At 43.5% G+C, this 27,879-nt stretch overlaps 1 pseudogene across 1 annotated transcript in view; it reads left to right on the top strand.

The window, feature by feature from the left end:
* LOC311145067 (calcineurin-binding protein cabin-1-like) overlaps nt 1–27,879 on the top strand; it is a 92,291-nt pseudogene that overhangs the window by 50,898 nt on the left and 13,514 nt on the right. Inside the window, exons 25-28 of the transcript XR_014615572.1 lie at nt 9,541–9,704; nt 9,833–9,930; nt 10,050–10,769; nt 19,265–19,339. The product of XR_014615572.1 is annotated as a calcineurin-binding protein cabin-1-like (transcript). The remainder of the gene's footprint in view (nt 1–9,540; nt 9,705–9,832; nt 9,931–10,049; nt 10,770–19,264; nt 19,340–27,879) is intronic.

Raw genomic sequence — 27,879 nt, forward strand, 5'->3', positions numbered from 1 at the left:
GAAATGGTGTTTATTTTTTTTCATTGGATAAAAGTAGAGACTCAAAGCTACAAAATGGTATATCATACACTGCAGTTGAGGAATAATGGGTAATTAATTCTGCTTTGAAATGTGTAACCCCACTTTTGAGAAAATGGCCCTTGAATGTTTTGGTACACCTACTGGAAAGCTCTTCTTTGTCTACACCTATTCAGCATCGTTCACACTAGGGCTGACCCCAATTAGTCGACTGGTCGATAGGCTGTAGTCGACCTGAGATTTTTTTTGGGTCGAGCAGTAGCAAATATATACACTACCACATTTATTTCCTTCTTAATGCATTTTAGCCAATTGGATGTGTTGTGGTGGGGGGGGGGGTCAGTCAATATAGATCATTTAAAGAACTTTGAAAGTTTCTTCAAGTGCAGTCGCAAAAACCATCAAGCACTATAATGAAACTGGCTCTCATGAGGACCGCCACAGGAATGGAAGACCCAGAGTTAGGATAAGTTAATTAGAGTTACCAGCCTCAGAAATTGCAGCCCAAATAAATGCTTCACAGAGTTCAAGTCACAGACACATCTGAGCATCAACTGTTCAGAGGGGACTGTGTGAATCAGGCCTTCATGGTCGAATTCCTGCAAAGAAACCACTACTAAATAAGAAGAAGAGACCTGCTTGGGCCAAGAAACACGAGCATTGGACATTAGACCGGTGGAAATGTGTCCTTTGGTCTGTAGTCCAAATGTGAGATTTTTGGTTCCAACCACCGTGTCTTTTTGAGACGCTGTGTGGGTGAACGGATGATCTCTGCATGTGTAGTTCCCACTGTAAATCATGCAGGAGGAGGTGTTATGGTGTGGGGGTGCTTTGCTGGTGACACTGTCTGTGATTTATTTAGAATTCAAGGCACACTTAACCAGCATGGCTACCACAGCATTCTGCAGCAATACGCCATCCCATCTGGTTTGGGCTTAGTGGGACTATCATTTGTTTTTCAACAGGACAATGACCCAACACACCTCCAGGCTGTGTAAGGGCTATTTGACCAAGAAGGAGAGTGATGGAGTGCTGCATCAGATGACCTGGCCTCCACAATCCCCCGACCTCAACCCAATTGAGATGGTTTGGGATGAGTCGGATGGCAGAGTGAAGGAAAAGCAGCCAACAAGTGCTCAGCATATGTGGGAACTCCTTAAAGACTGTTGGAAAAGCATTCCAGGTGAAGCTGGTTGAGAGAATGCCAAGACTGTGCAAAGCTGTCATCAAGGCAAAGGGTGGCTATTTGAAGAATCTCAATTATAAAATATATTTTGATTTGTTTAACACTTTTTTGGTTACTACATGATTCAATGTGTTATTTCATAGTTTTGATGTCTTCACTATTATTCTACAATGTAGAAAATAGTAAAAATAAAGAAAAATCCTTGAATGAGTAGGTGTGTCCAAACTTTTGACTGGTACTGTATATTTGCGCCCATCTCAGTGAACTAATCCATTGCGGAGGCCTAGACTAAAAGCCAATTTATGCTTGATCCGAAAATGTGGTCGGAGTCTCCATATGGAGGGTGTGACACAATTACGGAGCCTCCGGAGGCATGAAGATCCAAATGGCTCCGTACCGCATCGCCGTGCACATCCTAAATTTTGTAACAATGCGGAGGGCTCTGTATAGCTCTGCATTGACATGATTGGTTGATGGTAGGTGGGGGCGGTACATTCTGTATAAACATAAACTCACTTCCTTCACAACAGCTCTGAGCTGTTCCGCGAAGCACAATAATTATGAATGCCCTGACTTCTGCAGAGGCCGTATCACCGTAAATGCTGCATGGCTAATGCAGATGTGGGATTGACCATGCAGCACCCAGATGCACAATGCACTTCTCTCTCCAGAATGCGCGCTCTCCCGCCAATTTGTGCAAATTCATTGTTTCATAACCTTCATTGTGTTAATTGTTTGCATTTTGATTGTTAGCATCTATTAATTCTCTATATCACCAGTAGTAGCCTACATTTACCGTTAATTCCTATAATTTCTAATCTACAATGTTTGTTTGGTTATGGTAATTTATATTAATGCATTCAATATTATTATTCCAGTCTTTTACCATTCTCATTGTTGGAGTGGACACATTGTTTGCAGAGTGCTACACTTGTGAGAAACAAGTTTTGGTTTATTTCATTCCATTTACGAGTTTTGACAATTTAGTCATTGTCCTTTGTCTGGAGCGCTCCTGTCAATGTTGAGTAAGGATGCGCACCTGATTACGCATAGAAGTAGGCCTATAGGCTACCTGGCCTGCGCGCAAATGTAGGCATATAAATGTGCCCATTTGTGGATCTGATAGTATTTCTGATTGGCTTAACGCACCACCACTAAATAATGTTTTCTTCACCTCAAACGGCAAACAAAGAAAGTTGTTTTTTTTACATCCATTGAGAATGACAATAGTTCCTCAATGTATTTGAATAATCTTTCCAGCTCTTTCTCTTTCGATAATCACTTAGCGTGAAAGGGAAAAATGTAATGCTCTGATCCAGTGGAAACGTAATAAAATTGGCCTACCTGATTATTTCTTATCAGTGCTTGACATGGACTGAAATGGGTTCCGGTACTCATTTTGGGTGCTGGTACTATTTATATTTAGGTGCAGGAGTCCATAATACTTTTTAGCTAATATTCTATAAGAGGAACAGGAGCTCGAGCAGTAGAACATTTGAGGTGCCGGTACTCAGCGCCGATGAGCTCCTGCCCATGTCAAGCACTGCTTCTTACCCCTTGCGCAAATAGCCTACAGCTGTATCTGTTATGAGCTCACTGGTACGGGAAACTCTGAGGACCCAGAATATTTTATACAATGAAGTTCGCTAGTGCAAGCTTTGGGCCGGACCCAGGTTAATAGTTGAAACAAAGTTTCAAGTCTGTTGCAGACAGGCCATGCGTATCCAATATGATTTATAGGATATTTATTTTTATCAGGATATTTTCTACCTGCTAGCAGTAATGGTTTTTATTTGTTGGCTTTATGTAGGCTATTTTTACATATTTGGCAATGGCAATAAAGTTACTTTTTAGATTGATCATTTTCATTTAGATTTGGGTAGATTTTGATTAACCATATGACAATGATTTTGAGATATGAAGACGTTATTATAAATGAAATGAAACTATTCCACGAAAATGTGCATATGAAAACCATAACTGGCACGCAGATCGGTAGAAATTGTAAGATAAATTGGCATTCCACATGAGAAAGGTTGCTGACTCCTCTTGTAGCCTACTACCAGCAACTTCAGGAGAGTAATGGCAGAATCTGCGAAAGCCAGCAGGAGCGGGAGGAGAATGGTTAGGTCAGGTGAAGTTTTTTTCTTCTAATGGTTATGTTGATCTCTGGCTCCCTCTTGAGTCATTTGTGTCTTATTTCAACAAACAGTAAGCATCAGACAAGCTCAATGCATATAGTTGATTTTATTAAAACACATAGGGTGTGTCTATGTATGGAAAAATACACGTTTAAAAATTTCGACCAATCGGTTGGTCGAAGGAACAGACGACTTTCGGTCTACCAAGATTTTTGGGGGTTGGGGACAGCCCTAGTTCACACCCTCTTAAGCCTTAACCATGTGAGGCCATGTGCTAAACAGAGTGAGTTATGTATTGTAGTAAACAACAAAAGATTTCAAGACTAAAAGTGGTGAAAGTAGTAGCCTACAATAAGGAAAAACTCCAGGTAAAAATACACTTTATTTAGTCCTTGGACTATATTCTAATCTGACTTTGGTGCAGATCATGTTGTTCTTCACATTACCTTCTCTGGTAAACACACTATATCAAATCTACGTTTATTTGTCACATGCAGAGGATACAGAACAGTGAATTGGTTATTTGCATAGTTGCAATAGAAAAACTAAGTGTCCAGATAAAAATATTGTATAATTATTAGATGATGCTTACCCAGACACACTTGTCTAAATTAATGGGTCATGTGAAAGAAACGCTATAGCCACCCCACAGCCACACCTAGCTAAGTGGATGGGTCACTATTGTCTAGACATGTACACATGTTCATGAAATACAATAGATGGCCATAATCACCCCCAGACAAACCTGGTTAACTTGATGGGTCATGTAATCATCTGGCGAAGTGGAGTCTTTTGTTAAGACAAAAGCTAGCTAAACAATGAACCAGGCATAATCCCAACCCATACTACTAGCAATACAAATGGATTGTCATAGCTAGCCACCATGCATGAAATGCTGTAGTATGAATCTACAGGTAGCTAAAGCTAACCAACTAGGTTCAATGTTAGCAAGCTAGCTAACATTAGGCTATAACTAGCAATACAAATGGATTACTGATATACAAATAATATTACTACACAGATCATACACGCAAAGTTAGCTAGCAAGCCAGCAAGCTAACGTTCACTAGCTAGCTAACAGTATGCTTTAACTTGCAATGAAAACAACTTTCTGACAAAATTAGAAATGCTTAATATCTGAAAATGTAGCTAGACTCTTACCCCTATACATGGATGAATGCTTCATGGCAGACTGGAACCCCTTTAACTCCATTTTGCTTGTACAGCTTGTTTGGCCCACGTTGTTTCAAGTCACTCGTGTTCACACTGACCGTGTGCAGAAAGTAGTCTGTCACAACTTTTTCCCACTGATCTTTGTCGATAGCACCTGCTAAAATCAGGGCAGCAATGTTGTTGAGAGCAGTAGCAACAGTTTTGTAGTTCTCCATGGCTAACGTTATATCTTTCAAAAAAGCTGCGGTAGCAAGGATTATCTACACATACTGAGCAGCTCATGTTATAGACAGAAGCATGCTACATGGCAGACCAATCTCAACTCATCTCTCAGCATGTCCAGCCCAACCATTATCTCAGCCAATCATGGCTAGCAGAAAGGTTCCTGTCTTTTGCTGTGGCTAAACCAACTAGGCTCATAATTTAACAATATTATTCGTATTTACAGATGGCATACAAGTTTGTTTTTAAGTCGCATGAAAGTTCACCTGTTCCAGAAGGCATTTCTGCCCAAAAACACATTTTTATTTTCAAAAATAAAATAAAAATCTAATGCTTCCTGAAACGTCACATTTTAAGAAGAAATCTATAGGAAAAATACATTATTTTAAGATGGATATTTTTCTCAAACTTGAAATTCTCCCCAACTCTTGATGCCTGAGTGACACATTAACTTTATGTTCCAAGCCAAAGCTCACATTTTCCCTCACTCCCCCCCCCCCCCCCCAAAAAAAAGATCAAAATCATTGGTAAAGTCATGTAAATCTGCTTTATCTGTTGTGCTACAATGTAATCTGTGCAAAGCCATGGCTTCACATCTGCCTAAACAGATTTACTGTGCCCATGGAGGATCCCCCCCCCCCCCCCCCCCCTTTAGATCTGAAGGGGTGTCCACATACTTTTGGTCATGTAGTGTAGCTGTAGATCAGAGCTCTGCTGGATGGATGGATCACATCACATCGCCTGTCCTATTTCTTCAGGATTGTCCTGATCATTATTGAAGGATGTTCATTAATATTGATAAATGGCTTTTGCCTCTTGACTGCATGAGGCAGACTCAGGAATGCAATTAGATTTCATAGGTCTGTTCTGTTTCCTGCTTGGCTTCTCTCGAAAAGGCTGTGAAAATGTCAACAGACAATGTGGACCTGTTTGGTAGGATGAGGAAGAGGCTCCCAGGTGTAGGGGCGGGCCAGTTGCTTCTGTGGAGGCATACCATTTGTTTTGTTCCATCATGATATGCCCAGCTTCTCCTCCGATTCGCATACACTTCTAAGTCCATAAGCTGCTCACTGCCAAGTGTTTTTTAAAATTGCAAATGGACCATCATCTGCGCTCAGCTAACATGGTCTGCTCTGCTGTGGAGCACCGAACCTTGCCTGTACACACCTGCTTGGTCGTCACATAACAACACTTAACATATGCTGTCACATGATTGATCGTTTCCTGTGATACTCGTAATGATCTGAAGACCTACCAATCCTTCAGAGATATTGAAATTAAAAAGACAATGTGTGTTTGATGTGCTGCTGCTCTCTGTGGTTCCCTGAACCAACCTGAACCCAGACAGAACACACCGGTAATGAGGCTGCCTGCCTGGGGCAGGATCTGACATGCCTGCCTGAAGTCAGCCCCCAGTCCACCCCCACCTCCACTCTGCAGGCACTGTTTCTCCCTACAGCAACTCTTTCCATTTTGTCATTAGGGCTCCCATCTTCCAATTCCACAGTTTTAGCGCAAATTAATTCCTCTTGCCTTCTTTTCACCTCCTTTTTCTCTTTCTTTCCTGCGGGTTTGTCCATATCTTCCTGTTAATTGTTTCCTGATGTCAGCCCTATTAGCAGCCCAGTGCCTGGAGGAGCTTGCAGTAGCATGCAGCTGTGCACATGCTACATACACACATAAATAAATACTGTGGGGAATTTCCATTTGAGATGTACACCACTGGCAGCTGTGTCTCACTGGGCCATGGCTCCAGCGGACCTGCTCTGATGTGGGGCCAAGGCAAGGCACTGGTACTTTTCAGCTTTCATTTACATAACATTTACATTTACATTTTAGTCATTTAGCAGACGCTCTTAACCAGAGCGACTTACAGGAGCAATTAGGGTTAAGTGCCTTGCTCAAGGGCACATTAACGTCATTTAGCAGACGCTCTTAGCCAGAGCGACTCACAAATTGGTGCGTTCACCCTATAGCCAGTGGGATAACCACTTTACAATTTGGGGGGGGGGGGTTAGAAGGAATACTTTATCCTATCCCAGGTATTCCTTAAAGAGGTGGGGTTTCAAATGTCTCCGGAAGGTGGTGAGTGACTCCGCTGTCCTGGCGTCGTGAGGGAGTTTGTTCCACCATTGGGGTGCCAGAGCAGCGAACAGTTTTGACTGGGCTGAGCGGGAGCTGTGCTTCCGCAGAGGAAGGGGAGCCAGCAGGCCAGAGGTGGATGAACGCAATGTCCTCGTTTGGGTGTAGGGACTGATCAGAGCCTGAAGGTACAGAGGTGCCGTTCCCCTCACTGCTCCATAGGCAAGCACCATGGTCTTGTAGCGGATGCGAGCTTCAACTGGAAGCCAGTGGAGTGTGCGGAGGAGGGGGGTGACGTGAGAGAACTTGGGAAGGTTGAACACCAGACGGGCTGCGGCATTCTGGATGAGTTGTAGGGGTTTAATGGCACAGGCAGGGAGCCCAGCCAACAGCGAGTTGCAGTAGTCCAGACGGGAGATGACAAGTGCCTGGACCAGGACCTGCGCCGCTTCCTGTGTAAGGCAGGGTCGCACTCTCCGAATGTTGTAGAGCATGAACCTGCAGGAGCGGGTCACCGCCTTGATGTTGGCGGAGAACGACAGGGTGTTGTCCAGGGTCACGCCTAGGCTCTTCGCACTCTGGGAGGAGGACACAGCGGAGTTGTCAACCGTGATGGCGAGATCATGGAACGGGCAGTCCTTCCCCGGGAGGAAGAGCAGCTCCGTCTTGCCAGGGTTCAGCTTGAGGTGGTGATCCGTCATCCATACTGATATGTCAGCCAGACATGCAGAGATGCGATTCGCCACCTGGTTATCAGAAGGGGGAAAGGAGAAGATTAGTTGTGTATCGTCAGCGTAGCAATGATAGGAGAGACCATGTGAGGATATGACAGAGCCAAGTGACTTGGTGTATAGGGAGAAAAGGAGAGGGCCCAGAACCGATCCCTGGGGGACACCAGTGGTGAGAGCACGTGGTGCGGAGACAGCTTCCCGCCACGCCACTTGGTAGGAGCGACCGGTCAGGTAGGACGCAATCCAGGAGTGAGCCGCGCCGGAGATGCCCATCTCGGAGAGGGTGGAGAGGAGGATCTGATGGTTCACAGTATCAAAGGCAGCAGACAGGTCTAGAAGGACAAGAGCAGAGGAGAGAGAGTTAGCTTTAGCAGTGCGGAGAGTCTCCGTGACACAGAGAAGAGCAGTCTCAGTTGAATGACCAGTCCTGAAACCTGATTGGTTTGGATCAAGAAGGTCATTCTGAGAGAGATAGCAAGAGACAATGGCTAACTGTGAATTTGAACACCTTCTCACAAAGTAACTGTCTTGATGATGCAGAGGTTGTAGATTCTGCTCACTCCAAGTCTTTAGTGTCACACTCCTGATGTGGAAACACTAATTACACTATGGCTACATGAACATAAAACACTGGCGACACACTGGTGTGGGGTACGTCTCAGGTGGATGTGCAGCACAAAATATTCCATTTAGCCTGTCCTCCAGCCCGTGTCCAATGATTACATGAAATAACCTGTTGATTCTCTGTAATAACACCTCAACCCAGAGTTTATTCAGGTTTGTGCATGCCATTACCTATAGACCTTAGCAGGGGTGAAAGTATAATTAATTTATTCCCGGTACAGGACCTCCTATGTGTGCATGCGCTTGTCAAACAATCATTTCAAAGGGCTCCTTTACTAGGCTACCCACGCACGTTCAGCTACTCGCATTTCCAGCCTCTGAACAGTGGTGAATTGAAAGAGACCTCTGTTACACAAAATACTAAAAAGTGTAATGCCATTTGGAGATTGTCATTAGTCCAGAATGTATGTTTCCGCGCGTGTCTCGGCCACTCATCTCTGCCTTTGCAAAATGTCAGTGTTCTCGTCAAACCACATCGCATTTTGTAGGCTATACCACCTGTTTTCAAGTCCATTCGCACATTTTTCATGCCTCGTTCATGCGGTAATGATAATTAGTGGTGTAATAGCCTACAGTTTTATTGACATTTTGTTTTAATTATTGTAATAGGCTCATGTTTTACCAGTATGGCGTACCCCCACTATTTATTTTTCCGGGACACCGGACCGTACCGCCTTACTTTCACCTCTGGTCCTAAGGGATATTTAAACATGGTCCTCTGCCAGCCGGCCAGAATTTTTGCTTCATAATTCTGTATGTTAAAAAATAAGTGTTTATTTAGCAAAGGACCCATGCACATGATCAGTGTTCTCTGTGTTGCGTGAGTAAAACGAGCACGCATTTAGCTGTTGCCATTTTTTCTCACCAGCATTAATTGGTTATCTTGACTTGCACTGCAGATATGCTCATACATGGAGAGGTTTGGTTAATATATTGCCTTAAACAATACCCTGTCACACTTCTTTATCCCTCTCGTGTCCTCTCTCCCTTTCTCTTGCCCTCCTTCACTATCAGTCTGTGTAAAATAAATCACCATGTATGTACCAAAAATATCAGGTACATTCACTCAGAATTTTTAGTTGAGTGTTTTCCCTTTTTAATTGAAAACTGAAAACCCACCAGTGGAGCACATTGAGAAGATCATGTCAGGGATATGTTGGCCTTGTGAGTGTGTTAGTGGAAAATATGTTTTGAAACATAACTAGTTAGCCTGACCGGTGAGGTCATACATAAGCCTGTCTCCATGGCACGCAAATACCAAACAGTATTTAGTTGATGAAGCTATGTGTGCAGTGTTAGTGAACTGTTGCCTCTTCTCCTCCTCCTTTTCCTCCCCCTATTCTTCTCCTCCTTCCTGCTTCAGGGCATCTGGCGTATTCCAGTGGATGAGATTGATCGCGCCGGCAGTTTTGCATCTCATATGAACCGATCCATCGTCCTCTTGCTGGAGGTGCTGTCTCAGCTGAAGGACCACGACACACTGATCAAAGTCTCTTTTATGCTCCAGAGAACCCCTGACCAGGGAAAGTAAGGATCTCTCATGACTCAACCATGGTTCTCTCAGTTTCTCATGGCAACCATTTGTTCTAGTGTTTTTGTGTGAATTTGTTCAACTCTTCTCTTTCCCTTCTCTCTCTCACTCTCATGTCTTAAAGGAAGTATTTTGCAGGATGTGGATTGTCAGGTTTTGGCCCAGAGAGCATTTTTCCTAGTTGTAAAAGTTCTGGAGGACAATCGGAACAAACTCACAAGGGTACGCAACCAAAGCACTCTACACACTTGGAGAGGAGCTGAAAGCAGCTCTGTAGTTTGTAGGATTTATAATTTTGCCGAGCTCTTGCTTGTGTTGTGACAGGCTCTGTTCTTTCTCAGGTGTCGGAGCAGCCTTCCAAAGTGCCTGCGCCCTCCATGGGGGAAATGACGACCACGGACACGTCCAACAGGCCCAGTGCAGAGGACAGCAGTCATGCACTGCATAAGAAGCCTGAGCTCACTGAGGGTCCCCAGGTCACTGCCCCAGGCTCTGACTCTGTGTCCCGGGAAACCCCTCAGACACAGCCAGCCCTGCTGGCCACAGCCAGAGACAGGGGGGAGCAGCAGCAGAGAACTCCATCTGGGAAGGTGGAGGCTGCTGTGGGCGAGGGGGCCAGAGCAGGGCCAGAGGAGCCCATGGAGCTGGACGCTGGCCACTGGGGGCATCCCTCCAAGACCACAGACTCTCAGGGCAGCCAACCAGACCCTGAGCCCCCCAGAACTGTCCTGGTGCCTGGGGTGAAAGTGGCTGAGAGCAGCCGGGCACCGGAGCTTTCTCTGGAGGACCTGAGCATCAGCTCCAGACAGCAGCAGCTCCAGCAGCAGCTCCAGTGCCCGGTAGCTAAGGGCCCAGTGTTAGCCAGCGGAGCAGAGCATGGACTAGCCCAGGGGGCGCTATGCAGGCCCAGCAGGAAGAGGAAGCTCCTGGATGACATGGAGTCAGGCAAAACTCTTCTGCCGGATACCTACCGGGTGTGGCAGCAGGGCCAGAAGGTCATGACCTATGACCTGGGGCGCATTGAGAAGATCATGTCAGAGACGTACATGCTCATTAAGCAGGTATGCTGTACTTTTATGAGTTATTGGTGCAAACTCCCCTGTTTACTGCCACATTTCTCTCTCCCATCAACAATTTATTTATAACTGTGCCATGTCATGCACACGTAATATATACTCACTGAAAAAGGAAATGGGTTTGGGAAATCCCTCTTGAGATTGATTTAGCAAAGAGACCTGAAACACAGAGAGGGGACTTTCCCTGCTCACGCAACTGCTGTAAAATACTGTTGTAAGGAACCAAATAGCACACAAGCCTAATCATCTTCACAGTGCTACAGATATTAACTAAGATATTAACACAAATAGCACCATTAATATTTACAGCTCATAATCATAAGTATAATCATAAAAGGGCAGCAGGCAGCCTAGTGGTTAAGAGCATTGGGCCAGTAACCAAAAGGTCGCTGGTTCGAATCCCCGAGCCGACTAGGTGAAAAAATCTGTCTGTGCCCTTGAGCAAGGCACTTAACCCTACTTGCTCCTACTAAATGACAAAACATTTAAAATAAGTAATTATAAGCTTAGGATGTAATTGGTGTTTTCATTACATTTTGTAAATCCTGACCTAGCCTACGGAGCTGTGAGGGGAACGGCACCTCCGTAATAGGGAACTGTACAAAGTGTTTATTATTCTAAATGTCAATTATTCTAAATGTCTTATTCTACAACAGTTATGGATTTGATCATTGCAAGAAAAATAATGTTTCAGATGAAAGGTCTTATTATGTATTACGTGGCCCGGTAATGGCTTCAGTGGATTCAGACAGAGAGAATTGCTCATTTATTATTTCTGTCTTTCCAGCAGACAACATAGCTTGATTGTTCACTGACTAAATTACTGGTTTCCTGTTTTTCTGAGACAGCCGTTGCCTGTTTGAAAGGTAAAGGTTGTGCATTTTATTTACTTTGGTTTGTCCAGACAGCATAATGATTTTGTGCATTGTGATTGGGACCCTTTCTAGTGCACTGGCACTGCTTGTGTAGAACCAGTCTCATGTTCTTGCCCGCTTACTGACTCTGAAGCCAAAAGTAAACTTCTGATTCAGTTTGGACTTCTGTTACCTAGAACTGACACTGTTGTATAAAGTAGGTACCCTACTAGTTCTTGAGATTCAGTTTGATTGAGACTGAGCAAAAAGGGACATTTCTATTGCAGTTCTTTAAAATCCCCAAACCTGAATGTTGAGTTAATTTAATTTAATAATTTCTTCCACTTGCATAGTGGAACTGATCAAATAATAGAGGGATGAATTACTTTCTGTATTGCATCTGAGCCAACTTCTCCTATAGCGTTGGCTGGCATTGAGGATCTTGTTTGAGCACAGCTCTCATCAGGCTCAAGATGCATAGATCTAGTGATCAATGCTGACCGTGGGGAACCTGGCATGACATTGGCTATGTGTCAAGCCACAGAGATGGAGTGGGAGGCAACAGAGGACAGAGGGGCCACTACTAGGCTGAAGAGAGGGAGATGGCTAGCTACTACACCCCTCGCCCTATTTAGCTTCTTTCAGTGTCACTTCTCTCTCTCACATGCACACACACACACATTGACAGATACTATTTCGCAGGGTTAATAATATTGAAACCATTGGAAAGTATGCTGAGGCTTTGGCTGAGATTTGCTTCCCATGTTTTGCGACATAGAAAAATCATGTTTTTTCCCCTGTGGCTGGAAAGGGGTAACATGACAGTGTCCCTTCTGACACACTCTAATAGGGCTTGCATATCTCTGGAACAAAGTGAGCAACCCTTGACACATATTTCTTAGTACAGTTGAGTCAGTGACACTACATGCTTTTCCCTAACATGTTTTTAGTGAAACGAAATGACAGTATTAGTGCCAAATTCTTCACCTTGCTTCTTACTTTCCAAATACAAGCCATCTCTTAAAAGTTAGCTTCTAACACAATTGCAAAAGGCTTTTGCGCAGCACAGCAGTTTTGTTTCATGTCATTGGATCTGTTTTACAGTTCAGTGATGTAGCCAATAGCCATGTTCCTCTTCCATGAATATAAAGTACAGAGCAAGAGCAGTTGGCAGGTTGTGTCAAAGGTTTCACAGTTTGCTTTGGCTCAGCTGTAATCCGACATGTTTGTGCCCAGGCAAGCCCTCATTGGTCTGTTATGCTCGTTCAGAAGAAGGAAAGTTAGTTCTCTCACAGCCCACTCCTCCACTCTACTAAGCTAGGGGGACTTCCTCTAAAGCAAGTCCAAAATGACAGCTCTCCAGTGTAACCAACCTCTGTCTCAGAGTGCTGCCTCTTGCAGTCCTCCCAGTCTTTGGCCCCCAGGTCTGCCAAGTCATTCCTAGGGCTGTTACGGTGACCGTATTACCGCCACACCGGTAGTCACGAGTCATGACCGCAGTCAAATTCCATGTGACAGTTGAGTCACGGTAACTAGGCTTCTCCAAAACTGCGTTCTGATGCCACTGATGGACATTAGTAGCCTACCAAACTTGCTAACGGCCAGTCGCTAATGGCCTGGTACTCAGCGCCCGATTGTCCCTCTAATCACTATGACATCAATGCAAATGGTTGGAAAATCAAGTCAAACACTTCATGAGAGCCCTGGCATTGAGTTTGAGCGGAATAGGGATCACCTGTTCCTATAAGCCTATATTGCGCAACATTTCTATAGCTTATGCAATAGCGTGAGAAAAAGTTTTGATGGCCTCTATTAAAAAGAGGATCCCATCAGCTTTCTATAGGCTAGGTCTACTATATTTATTTCTCATCTTTCCTAATATTAAGCAGATTGCTTCACAACCGGAGTAGCCTACCTGGCTGGCATGAAAATGAACCGCGGGAAAAGCGTCCTCCATTCGCTATTCAAGTGCATACGGATGACGTCTTTTTTTTCCCTGCCTCGGTTCCGACAGGTGCATGATAATGTCCCGTTCTAAATAAAAATTCACACATATAATATTTAGGATATGTAAAGACAAGATTACATTGAGAATAGTCTGATGGGTAAGAATATCCTCACATGTGAATGATGCCCAGCGTGTGCCACCTAAGGCAAAAAAAACTGTGCATGCAGTTTTTGGACTTTAAAAAAATCATGCATCATGTAGCCTAGCCCATAGGCCTAATATACACTGCTCAAAAAAATAAAGGGAACACTTAAACAACACAATGTAACTCCAAGTCAATCACACTTCTGTGAAATCAAACTGTCCACTTAGGAAGCAACACTGATTGACAATACATTTCACATGCTGTTGTGCAAATGGAATAGACAACAGGTGGAAATAATAGGCAATTAGCAAGACACCCCCAATAAAGGACTGGTTTTGCAGGTGGTGACCACAGACCACTTCTCAGTTCCTATGCTTCCTGGCTGATGTTTTGGTCACTTTTGAATGCTGGCGGTGCTTTCACTCTAGTGGTAGCATGAGACGGAGTCTACAACCCACTCAAGTGGCTCAGGTAGTGCAGCTCATCCAGGATGGCACATCAATGCGAGCTGTGGCAAGAAGGTTTGCTGTGTCTGTCAGCGTAGTGTCCAGAGCATGGAGGCGCTACCAGGAGACAGGCCAGTACATCAGGAGACGTGGAGGAGGCTGTAGGAGGGCAACAACCCAGCAGCAGGACTGCTACCTCCGCCTTTGTGCAAGGAGGAGCAGGAGGAGCACTGCCAGAGCCCTGCAAAATGACCTCCAGCAGGCCACAAATGTGCATGTGTCTGCTCAAACGGTCAGAAACAGACTCCATGAGGGTGGTATGAGGGCCCGACGTCCACAGGTGGGGGTTGTGCTTACAGCCCAACACCGTGCAGGACGTTTGGCATTTGCCAGAGAACACCAAGATTGGCAAATTCGCCACTGGCGCCCTGTGCTCTTCACAGATGAAAGCAGGTTCACACTGAGCACATGTGACAGACGTGACAGAGTCTGGAGACGTCGTGGAGAACGTTCTGCTGCCTGCAACATCCTCCAGCATGACCGGTTTGGCGGTGGGTCAGTCATGGTGTGGGGTGGCATTTCTTTGGGGGGGCCGCACAGCCCTCCATGTGCTCGCCAGAGGTAGCCTGACTGCCATTAGGTACCGAGATGAGATCCTCAGACCCCTTGTGAGACCATATGCTGGTGCGGTTGGCCCTGGGTTCCTCCTAATGCAAGACAATACTAGACCTCATGTGGCTGGAGTGTGTCAGCATTGATGCTATGGACTGGCCCGCCCGTTCCCCAGACCTGAATCCAATTGAGCACATCTGGGACATCATGTCTCGCTCCATCCACCAACGCCACGTTGCACCACAGACTGTCCAGGAGTTGGCGGATGCTTTAGTCCAGGTCTGGGAGGAGATCCCTCAGGAGACCATCCGCCACCTCATCAGGAGCATGCCCAGGCGTTGTAGGGAGGTCATACAGGCACGTGGAGGCCACACACACTACTGAGCCTCATTTTGACTTGTTTTAAGGACATTACATCAAAATTGGATCAGCCTGTAGTGTGGTTTTCCACTTTAATTTTGAGGGTGACTACAAATCCAGACCTCCATTGATAATTTTTGTGTGATGTTGTTGTCAGCACATTCAACTATGTAAAGAAAAAAGTATTTAATAAGATTATTTAATTCATTCAGATCTAGGATGTGTTATTTTAGTGTTCCCTTTTTATTTTTTTTAGCAGTGTATTTTGATATGTTTTTTATCACAACTAAAGTGGCTAAATAACTCTAATCGTAGCCTATAGGCCTAGGATCCCTGGAACAGGGTTGGAGAGCACATAGCCCACAGAGCCTAGTGAAACGTGTTCTTATAAGCCACTATTTAAACGAGGATTCCAGCTCTCGCGTGCTGCTATATTTATTGCTAAATTCTTACAATTAAGCACATTAATCCGCTTTACAACCGGTGTAGCCTACCTGGCATATTAAAAACGTAACCGTGGGAAGTGCTTCCTCCATTCACCATTTGAGTGCAGGCTATGGATGACATCAATCAAAAATAATTCCACACATATTAGTAGGCTATATGTAAAGACCAGATTCAATTCAGAATAGTCTGATGGGCAGGGACGGCCTGTTCAATAGGGCGATATGGGCGACGCACTGCCAAACGGGAAAAGGAAGGGATTTTTTTTCTAATCAATTATATCACGGCAACAGTAGTTATCAGTGTTGTAATCTATACGTCTGATCTGCCACAGTGCCACACTGCCACTAAATGTCGAATCAGGCTAAAGTCGTGCTTCAAATGGCTCCACCCCCTTTTGGGGCGATTTCAGTCAGATTGAAAATCGCCCAGAACTTCTGTCATAGACTCCCATGTAAAATCTATTTTTTTCAAATTTCAGAGCCTTCAATACAATCTCAATGGGTGTCTGTGGGCTTGCACTTACGCGCTTTCGTCACATGAACGTAACTAAGAAAAGAGAGGGTAGCAGCGTCAATCAATTCACTACTACTATCAACATGGCTAGGCTTCAGTGCAACTCGGTTGTGTCTTTGAAAGAATTTCCTTTTTGTCGGCGAACAAATGAAGATAAATTGGCAACGAAACAATTAGGACCTCCCAGACCAAATTTAATAATTCAACAGGTTTCTACTAAAGGCGGAAAGTCCTACACCCGAGGATTTTCCAAAAATTGGTACGAACGAAAAAAGACATTGCCACTCACTCAACTGGATGACGAGGGATACAGGCTAGCTGTCCGCCGCCACAACGATGAGGTTAGTGTTGATAATCACAAGTTTACTGGATGTGGATATGGTGTAATAAAGGCAGTTTATTCAGAGGTAAATATATCTGGAATCGCGTTCACGGACCCGTTCGTCAAACTCTTAAAAATGAACTTGGGCTGGGAATTGCCAGGAACCTCACGATAAGATATATGCATCAGCATTGCGAGTCTCATGATTCTATACGTATTGCGATTCGATACTGTGATTTTATTGCGCACCATATGTCTGTTGCAGAGGGATCAGAAAGCCATGAGAACGAGTTTTGATCAGTCATGGAAATAAAAGTGCTGAAAACAAATTGGCTCCCAATGTGAAAAGATTGAGAACAAGCTATGAAGGAACAATAATGGTGTTTTGGTGCAGGTACAGCCAACTAGCGCTAAAATATTGCGATATTGTCAATACAGTATATCGTAAAGTATCACTATGTAACTCGATTTCTTTCACCCCAATCCCTCAAATTAACGGTAAATAACTGAATTGTTTGCCCCACATTTAGCTAAGATGATTAGCTAGCCAGCTAAAATGTTTTAGTTAGTTAGCAGTCGCATCTACAATAGTTTACTGTCAATAACATGTCTCCAAAAATGACGTGGTGTCTCCAATTGTGTTGACATTTTACAATTGCAATGCGCATCCATGAGTATCCACTTTCTGTAGCTCAGCTGGTAGAGCATGGTGCTTGTAACGCCAAGGTAGTGGGTTCGATCCCCGGGACCACCCATACACAAAAATGTATGCACGCATGACTGTAAGTCGCTTTGGATAAAAGCGTCTGCTAAATGGCATATTATTATTATTATTATTATTATTATTATTATTATTATTATTATTATCTGAAGAGAGCCCCGAAACATTGTGTGCAGACATTTTATGCAATAAATGAAGTAGGTTCAATCTAGTAGTTCTGATCTTCTGATTGGTCCTGATGAGTTGGGCGAGGTCCCCTGCAGGCTACTGTCACTGTTGCATTGGCTCTGAGTCGGGTTCTCTGTCTTCAAATGTTCAGCCTAAGAGAGGGGATTTTTGTGTGTGTGTGTGTGTGTGTGTGTTTAACAGTGATGATGTGTGTGTGTGTGTTTAACAGTGATGATGTGTGTGTGTGTGTGTTTGTGTGTGTGTGTGTCCTCAGAGCAAGAACTCGTGAGTTGGAAGAACTGAGAGGCCTATGGCGTGGGTGTTGTCCTTGGCCACCTGCTGACAAGGCTGACAAGATAGGACCCTTTTGTCCATTGTTATTGGATAGGAACAGAACTTATAACCAGCTCCTGACCTAAATAGATCTTAGCACAACATTTTACTCAACATATCATATTCCATATTCACTATAACAAATATATTTACTACGACATTAGCAAGAACCGCCACATCCTCAGCCGGCTAATCCAGTGTGTGAAGTTTTGCGGAGTGTTTGAGTTAGCTTTGCGAGGCAAAGATGAAACTGAGGGCTCCACCAACCCTGGTAAGCCAACACTTTTGAGATCAGTCAATAAATGCTTCTGGTATTGACTTATATGCTGCCCCTGTCTTCATGTTGTTGCTGGACATATCTTTTTTTAAATGTGTGTAGGTCACCTAAATCATCAGAAAAATTGCCCCTCCTGAGAATTTTTTCAGGAGCCGCCACTGCTGATGGGTGAGAATATTATCAAGTACTTGTCAAATTGTGAATGAGAGACTGATTAAGTGCGAGCAGCCTGTGCAAGAAACAGAGCAGAGCGCATGCCTTTCATGCAACTTTTTTCAAATCATCATTAGTCACATCATACAGCCTTAGGATATATTAGAAATGATAACATGTAGCCTAAGGTTTGTATCACAACTAAAGTTGCATAAATAACTGTAAATTAAGCATATAGGATGACCTGTTTCAAATTATCACTTTGTTAACCGCATTTTGCGAAAAATATCCTTTCTATTTTATTCAGCTATCTTCAATTGTAGTCTTCGTACTATAAAATAATATTAAATAATGCCACAGGAATTATAAGCGAATCTTGTCTGCTAAATTAATTAGTGTAAATCACAGCTTATGGCATAGCCAGATCAGGGCCTAACGTAAGGATGACTATTATGTTCATCTGAAATAGGTTACATTTTCTTAATATCATAGGCAAATGTTTCTTTAGACCTGCCTAAAATAAATAATTATTTTATTGATGGTGTAGGCTATATTAATTTGATTTATTCCACTTTTTAAATTGTTGATGTTCCAAAGGTCTGCATCAGTGGCTTGTAGGCTATGCGTGGAAGCCAGGAGATGGTAAACTTGTTTATGTTAATTAACGTCAATGATCATGAGACTGGCAGTTATTTGCATGACAGTTACCGGCTGACAAAATGTCATGACCGCCACAGCCCTAGTCATTCCGCAAGCCATTTCCTGTGGCAGCAGCATGTTACAACCTAGAGGGTTCCACCTACTGTGTATGGTCAATGCAGAACCAAACAGCGTTTACCACCACACCACTACATAATAAACTAGCTTGTCTGAGGGAGAGGTGAACATGGAGGCTTACTTTCATGTGTGCTTCTCCTGCGCAGCATCAGCTTCCTGACTCCCACACACAGAGGCACATATCTACAGTCTGACAGATAGAGAGCAGCCAGCCTTCACAGAGAGAGGCCTAATGAGGGCCGCCGCCTCCTATTGCCACGGCCACATTCACTCTGAGAAAGGTCTTTTTCTATGTCTGTTAGCTGCCCAGAGCAGCATCAGTGGTGCTAAGGTGGCTGTATGAACGGTGTATTGCTCTGCTCTGATTGTCTCTGTTCTCTTCTCTTCCCGCATGTTGTGGACAGGTGAATGAGGACGTGGCGCTGGACCAAGCCGTGAAGTTCTGCCAGATACAGATGGCCACGTCAGCACAACGACAGGTATGGGGGATGACCTGGCCCACACTACAGTGCACATACACGGAGTACATTACATTTCATGCATATACCCTACACCTACATGGACCCCATACAAACACAACACTCACAAATGTACGTATTGAATGTTTACATTTGTGAGTGTTGTGTTTGTATGGGGTCCAGTGGAGGCTGCTGATTGCTTCTTAAAGTAACTGTCCAGTGTTTCCAGATTTCTATGAAATATGATCTATAATTAATTACAATATGAGTGAAATATACTGAGCAAAAATATAAACGCAACATGTAAAGTGTTGGTCCCATGTTTCATGAGCTGAAATAAAAGATCCCAGAAATGTTCCTAACACACACACATTGTATTTCTCTCAAATTTTGTGCACAAATTCGTTTACATTCCTGTTAGTGAGCATTTCTCCTTTGTCAAGATAATCCATCCATCTGACAGGTGTGGCATATCAAAAAGCTGATTAAACAGCATGATCATTACACAGGTGCACCTGGTGCTGGGGAAAGTAAAGGCCACTTTAAAATGTGCAGTTTTGTCACACAACACAATGCCACAGATGTCTCAAGTTTTGAGGGAGCATGCAATTGGCATGCTGACTGCAGGAATGTCCACCAGAGCTGTTGCCAAATAATTGTAATGTTCATTTCTCTACCGTAAGCCGCCTCCAACGTGGTTTTAGAGAATTTGGCAGTACGTCCAACCGGCCTCACAACCGCAGACCACGTGTATAGCTTTGAGTGGGCGATCGGTTTGCTGATGTCAACGTTGTGAACAGAGTGCCCTATGGTGGTGTTATGGTATGGGCAGGCATAAGCTACGGACAACGAATACTGGTGAATTTTATCAATTGCGATTTAAATGCACAGAGATACCGTGACTAGATCCTAAGGCAAATTGTCGCGATTGTTAATCACTGCCATCACCTCATGTTTCAGCATGATAATGCACAGCCCCATGTCGCAAGGATCTGTACACAATTCCTGGAAGCTGAAAATGTCCCAGTTTTCCATGGCCTGCATATATTCACCAGACATGTAACCCATTAAGCATGGTTGGGATGCTCTGGATCGACTCATACGACAGCGTGTTCCAGTTCCCGCCAATATCCAGCAACTTCACACAGCCATTGAAGAGGAGTGGGAAACATTTCACAGACCCCAATCAACAGCCTGATCAACTCTATGCGAAGGAGATGCATGAGGCAAATGGTGGTCACACCAGATATTGACTGGTTTCTGTACCTTCTTTTTTTTTAAGTATCTGTGACCAGCAGATGCATATCTATATTCCTAGTAATGTGAAATCCATAGATTAGGGCCTAATGAATGTATTTCAATTTACTGATTTCCTTATATGAACTGTAACTCAGTAAAATATTTGAAATTGTTGCATGTTGCGTTCATTTTTTTGTTCAGTATATAAGAAATCTAAGATGTGCCAAATAAATTATATCCAGCTCAGGGCTCCAGTTACAGCAGAGACATTCAATCGCCTCCTCGATCAACATCCCTGTTACCTAAATTGTTTACGTACATAAACAAATATCACCCCTTGTGTGCACATTCGGTAATACCGTATACCCAGGTATGGTACAGAAACCGTATGACAGTATGAAAATCTAGTTACCGCCCAACCCTAAATATTGCAGATTGCCAGCCATGGATAGATGCCCTGGGGGAATGATACAGTGCTCGACTCAATAAATATCGGAACAGCAATGATTTTGTGATTGTTAATCATGACATATTCTGTTCTGTCACCTCTTCTTTGCTATCTGGAAACAAACCGTTTTAAAGAGATACTTTATCCATTTTGATGCATGTCTGTTCCTCTACTCTGTTTGCACTACACATACCATTTCACTTTTTTCCCCTGTGGCTGCTGTAACGTATCATTTGACTACTTTCCATTGTTTTCAAAGCATCCTTTTGCATATGTGTCAGTTGAGTTTCAATTACTTTAGCCAAACCAAATAATACACTACTGTGAATGTCTGACTGCTAGTGAATCTGGCTGTATAGGAAAGATGGTCATTTTAGATTTAGATTATTTGATGACACAAGGCGACAGTTGTTTGGACCCATTCACTGTAACCTTGTTTAGCACTGTAGCCTAACTGAGGGAGATAACTAACTGAACTGTCTGCTGGGGAGTTGTGCTAGTTCTGTTTGCCCTTATTATTTGGGTGCTGTGCTTTTAGCTTGTGAAGCCTGCAGAGCTCCATGGGTGGGCAGCGCAGCAGTGACTGACTGCAGAAGAAGTCAACTAGATCAGAGTATTGAGTTTCCTAATGGACTCACTGATATTCTTCTCTCCTCCGAAGAACACGTGAGGCAGTGTGGCTTATTAACATGCAGTCTCTGTCTGTAGTAAGATGAGAAGTGTTCTCAGCCACAGGACTAGCTGGGTAAATCCCTGGGCTTTTGAAGTCTTCTCTTCTCTGCACCAACCTGCCAGTGCTTAAAATAACCTCAGGTGCAGTGAGAACATTCCCTTTTGTCCTCTCCGTCTTCACACTTTGCATAACTTTTTATTGGTTTGAACTGTGTATGTCATTGGTATGCACAGCATTGCTTATTTGCACATGAAAGACAATGCTACATTGAATTCTATGGGGAAAGTTTAACAAGTTTCTTCTGCAGCCAGATGCAGAGACGCTAGACACAACAGTGATTTTCGATCCATTAAAATGGAAGTTATATCCAACGTGACACTAGAAAAAATACCATTATAATAGCTTTGTTAGGAGTGTGATGCTTCCCTAACCTATAATCATCACAGCTGAGCTTTGTGTTTATCTCTCACATTCTTTAACAAATCATCAGTTATTCTGCTGTCTGTGGGTAGTCACTGATTTCCCCCTCCCCTGCCTCCGCATCCTGCTAGGCCGGGTCTCTCATCCTGTTGTCGTGGTGATGTTAACCACTGTACACTATACTGGAGGGAGAAAACGATGGGTGGGCTACCATAGCTCACAATTTAGTTATTTAGCATAATTTATACAGATGAGGATTGTGGTCATGACTCATGGCCTTATAAAAGCTCAGTGTATGTGTGTGCATCACAAGTCATGATGTAGATGAGACTTTGATGCTGGATCCAAGCAGGAGCGTTTCATAAGTGTGCATGAGGTCAGCTGTAATCAGTGTGTCCCATTTATCACACCACATCCAGGTTACCCATGGGTTTCTTCTCACTTCCACATGTTTAAACCTAATTGACATTATTGTTTGTATTCAAGGTCTAGTCACTATTCTAGTGGTTGTGATTTGGAAGGGATAATACAGCAGAGCAGAAAATGACTGTCTTCTGTGTGATCCTCTGCTCCCTGCCACCTACTCACATTATGCTTTTTCAGGTGCACAAATCTAGATGAATGAGTCACACCTGAGAACTCAGACGGAAGAATCATACAACGTAGCCTAGCATCCCCTAGTCAGGGTTTCCCAAACTCTGTCCTGGGGCCTCCCCTGGGTGCACGTTTTGGTTTATCCTCTAGCACTACACAGCTGATTCAAATAGCCAACTCATCATCAAGCTTAGATTATTTGAATCTGCTGTGTAGTGCTAGGCGCAAAAAACTAAACGTGCACCCAGGGGGGGCCCCAGGACCGAGTTTGGGAAACCCTGCCATTGATCAGGTGTCAAACTCATTCCACAGAGGGCCTAGTGTCTGCGGGTTTTCGCTCCTCCCTTGTACTTGATTGATTAATTTAAGGTGAATAATTAGTAAAGAACTCCCCTCACCTGGTTGTCTAGCTCTTAATTTGAAGGAAAAACCATTAGATTTCAAAATATACCAGCCACTCAGATTTTTTACCTGCCAAAATATTTTTCGCCCACAAAAATTACACCAACAAAACACACAAAAAACCGATGAACATGCTTTAGAATGTTTCTAAAACAATAAATGTATTACTAGTAATTTTTTGTGACCTGAGTCTTTTAACCAAAATATCACAGATGAGACAAAAATGTGCACCTGCCTTTAAGGGCGGAAGGTTACCGGGGTAGCGCAACTCGAGTCGTGTTTGTGCCTGTGACTGTGAGATTGAGTCTGACTAGTAGAAGCGTTGTCTTCTCTTCCCTGGTAGTTGAAACTCAAACATAGAAAAACCTAGCTTGTGAACCAAACAATGTAAATAGTCAAGAAACACAAGGACAAAGTCTCACTTCAGTAGACTTTCGTTTCAAGTAAATTAGACCAACTTTTATGCTTGTGTGCAGCACTTCTAAAAATGAATATTTTCACTCAGCTCTTCACGTGCGCACAGACCCCAGCCATGCAGTGTTGCAGCGCAAGGTGGAATAGGCTAAATAGGATTCGTAGTTCTTTGACTTTGTGCGATTTTATTTACCAGCTATGAAACAAAACTGCGGAAATGCTTTGAAAACAGCTACTCCAGCATTTATTTTAGTATAAATGTGATCATACTTAACTATTTGTATTCACAAATGAGAGTGAAATGCTCGCACTGTGGAGCACTGACCAACCGCCAACGTGGCTGGTGAAATAAATATATTACCCGACAATGACAAAATCTACCCGCATTTGGCAGGAGGGGGGTGTTAATTTTAGGCCCTGTTAAAGGTGCTACACATAGGATGTTTGATTTATTTCTGCATTGTAATTTCAGAAAATGTCCATAATATATCTGCAGTAATAGTGGAATGATATTTCACAGTATTACTTACCCGCCAGTGTTGTGATTGGCTGTGATATTTGCCTATTGATTTCTCCCGCCGGAGTAGCATCTGTTGTCAAAATGGGAAAGCTGTTCTGACTTTGTGGCTGTGTTATCTAGTGGCAATCGCTCGGTCTTTTCCTGGTTGCTAAAATGCTACGCTGTTCGCTCAATTTCAGTTTATGTGCGAAAACAAGCACTGAAAAATGTAGGGACCCTTGTACCATCTAAATCGCTGTGAAATATATTCTCAACAACAACAGCCGTTTGAAGCTGGTGGACCAAAACCGAAAATAAAGGCTCAAGCGAAAGTCTCCCCGACATGTTACGGGGAAATAGGATGCGGGAGGGGGGATTTGGTTGGAATGCAGCCTAGTGCTAAGTGAATTGCAAGATATTTCACAGCAATTTTGATGGTAAAATGATGCCCAACACTATTCAGTGCTTGTTTTCAGATGCCCCTCTGGCGGGAGAAATCCATAGGCGAATATCACAGCCAATCACAACACTGGCGGGCAAGTAATACTGTGATCATTCCACTATTACTGCAGATATATTTACATTTTTTGAAATGATAATACAAAGATTTAAAAAACAAAATCTATGTATAGCACATTTAAGGTACAGAAGTTGTTGTTATTGTACATCTAGGCTATTTGCTCTTCGTTGAGTTAGAGCTCACGCCTGGGAAGAGGTTGGCATAAGGCTAAGTAACTCCCCTGCAGGAGGGACCTGAGCATTACTCGTGTGGGTGGGAGGATCTGCACAATCTGCTAGTCGTGTATTGAGAGGATTCATCATATCTTGCTGTTTCACCCATTAATTTACTTGGGACTTATTTGCACAATTTTGTGGGAGGCTATTTGTGTCCGTCCATTGTTTTCCCTCACCTGTACCTCTGACCATGGTCTCATTGGCACTCTGCTCAGAGTTATGCCCTCCTTACCAAGAAGTCAGGTCACATCTCAAACGCTCCAGTGCCACCTGCTGCATTCACAGAAGTCAAGGAATAATATGGAGATTCAGCTCTCGAACTTATTTAGAGAGGCAATTTCATTAAAATGTGATAATAATAAAAATATGATCAGAACAGGAGATGACCTACACAGAACTGATAAGCTGCTTTCAAACCCCATCTCAGTAATTGCAGAAGGGACCATCCATGGTCTGAATCTGACTTTGCTTACAGCCAGACTGGTTTCAGTCTTCATATGATACACAACTAATGGTGGAAAAAAACTAGGCTACACGGAGGAGTCTGCTGCAGTGCTCTCAGGTACTTTTTCTCAGAGCAAAGGGTCTTTATTGTGTTCCTATGTCTTTATGTATAATTCCTTATATAAGAAGCTTCACAGCTAGCGGTGGAAACCTGTAGGAGCTGCTGTTGTTGATCTGTGTTGAGCTGTGCTGTGTGGTGGGTCTGTTGCAGTTTGAGTTTAGGGGGGGGGGTTGGTTGGTTGGTTTGTTTGTTGAAGCCTGTGTGAATCCCTCAGGGAGCCTCATAATTAACGACTCAGAGCAGGATTTGACTAGAAATCCCTGCGGTGGGATCCTAAGAACAAAATACCATTGTGGTGAGCTATGTTATCAGTAGATCAGCTGACTTATCCAGACTAACCTTCTGTTGTTGTGTGGCAACCTTGTAGCCAGGGTCTGAGTTTTACTGAGGTCTGGGCTTTTAAGAAAGTTGAAGCTCATTTACTGCATTTCTAAACAATTTAAAAACTATGAAATGCTATTTGGAGAACAGCAAAAACAAGCTAAAAGTACCACAGCCATTATCACATTGGTTTCTGTAGCTTCATTCACGACAGTTGATCTACAAACACATAGCCTATTAGCTATACAATTAGCTGCTACACATTAACTCACATTAACTCTGCACCGGGATTAAAAACTATAATTTAATACGTACAGAGGGATCTGTTAGCAGAAAAAATATTTTATTAATAAAAGGTAAACAAATAAGTTTGCTTTACATAACTTTTTGCTGCTGTTGCAGTTGTGCAGTTAATTTCCTGCAATTCTACACATTTTGCCATGACTTATGCAATGTTAATATGATATCTGAGTGAGAGTGACTAACAAAATCAATGGGGGGCCCCCTGGAGGTCAGGGCCTCTGGGCACATGCCCTGTGTGCCAGGTCGGTAATTCGGCCATGATTACTACAAGTTTAGATAGCTGGCTAGACTAACTAGACTTATTTACCAATCATTCATTTAACTGACATGGGCTAATTGAGTGACTGTCAGTGTGTGACACATAAGAGAAACTGCTGATGCACAACCAAGTTTCAAAATTGCACCTTGTGTATTCTACTATTCGAACTCTCAACAGTAAGTTTAGACCAGGGGAGAACGACTGCCCCCTATCATTGAAGCCACGGAAGTTCAAGGTCGACCGCGGTACTGCATAGTCTTGCTAACACCCGCCTCTCTACGTCCTTGACTTGAGTTCTGGAACGGCTGTTTTGATGTGTCGGCACGAAGTGATGATAATGAAGAGGCTGTGCCCTCAGAGTTAAAGGCTGCACCCTACGCTGGTTGAATATCCCGTGTCGGAATTGAATGTATCATGATGTATTGTTTTACATAGGACCGCCCCAGCCCTTCCGCTTCCGGCCAGCACTTCCGGGATAAGTAAACACACACAGTAGCTAGCGCAAACCTTCGGAGTTTGGGCATCGTTTTCTGCTAACATCATGAATAGAGCACACACATCATCACACACATTTTCAAAACGTTATAAGAACCCTTCAACACTAAAACGAGTGACATTAGACAACTGCAACCTGTTAAACATTACGATCTTGCGGCTAGCATGTAGCAACTAATGTTCGCTAGGATAGCTAACGTTACCCAGCATTGTTCAGCCCATAGACATTTACATTTACATTTTAGTCATTTAGCAGACGCTCTTAACCAGAGCGACTTACAGGAGCAATTAGGGTTAAGTGCCTTGCTCAAGGGCACATTAACGTCATTTAGCAGACGCTCTTAGCCAGAGCGACTCACAAATTGGTGCGTTCACCCTATAGCCAGTGGGATAACCACTTTACAATTTTACAACATAGAAAGCAAGCCAGCTAATTACCAGCTAGCTTACATTTACATTACATTTTAGTCATTTAGCAGACGCTCTTATCCAGAGCGACTTACAGTTAGTGCATACATTATCTATTTTTCCCCCTGTGGGAATCGAACCCACAACCCTGGCATTGCAAACGCCATGCTCTACCAACTGAGCTACATCCCCTGCCGGCCATTCCCTCCCCTACCCTGGACGACGCTGGGCCAATTGTGCGCCGCCCCATGGGTCTCCCGGTCGCGGCCGACTACGACAGAGCCTGGATTCGAACCAGGATCTCTAGTGGCACAGCTAGCACTGCGATGCAGTGCCTTACTGCTATTAACTCGAAATCGTCTGGTTAATCAAATGTATGTGTTGATTTATAACTAACTAGTTATAGGCTGAACATTTCCTTATCCCACTGAAGTTATTCATTTTCCTTATTGGATGTCCTCTGTTTACATAGTAGGGCAATGATGTGAACCGTACTACCCATGTTCAATTCTGGCAGGTTTCCTCCCTGCCCCCTAATTTTGGCAATGCATGAACATGAAGGACCCTAAACATTAATAGATCATAGTCTGGCCCCAAAAGATCAGACTACAGCAAGTATGAACAACAAAACCAAAAGGGATATGAATAATCTTTCATCAAGTCAACCTAAAATGTAGATATAATGCAACATTTACTAATGTAAAGATAAAGCAAACCGAGAGCATGTACAAAATAAACGTTATTTTACAGGATTATATATAATGCATGAAGCAAATATGGAATGAC

Source organism: Coregonus lavaretus (genome assembly GCF_964263955.1).
Source record: "Coregonus lavaretus genome assembly, chromosome: 17".
NCBI classification, from domain to species: Eukaryota; Metazoa; Chordata; class Actinopteri; order Salmoniformes; family Salmonidae; genus Coregonus; species Coregonus lavaretus.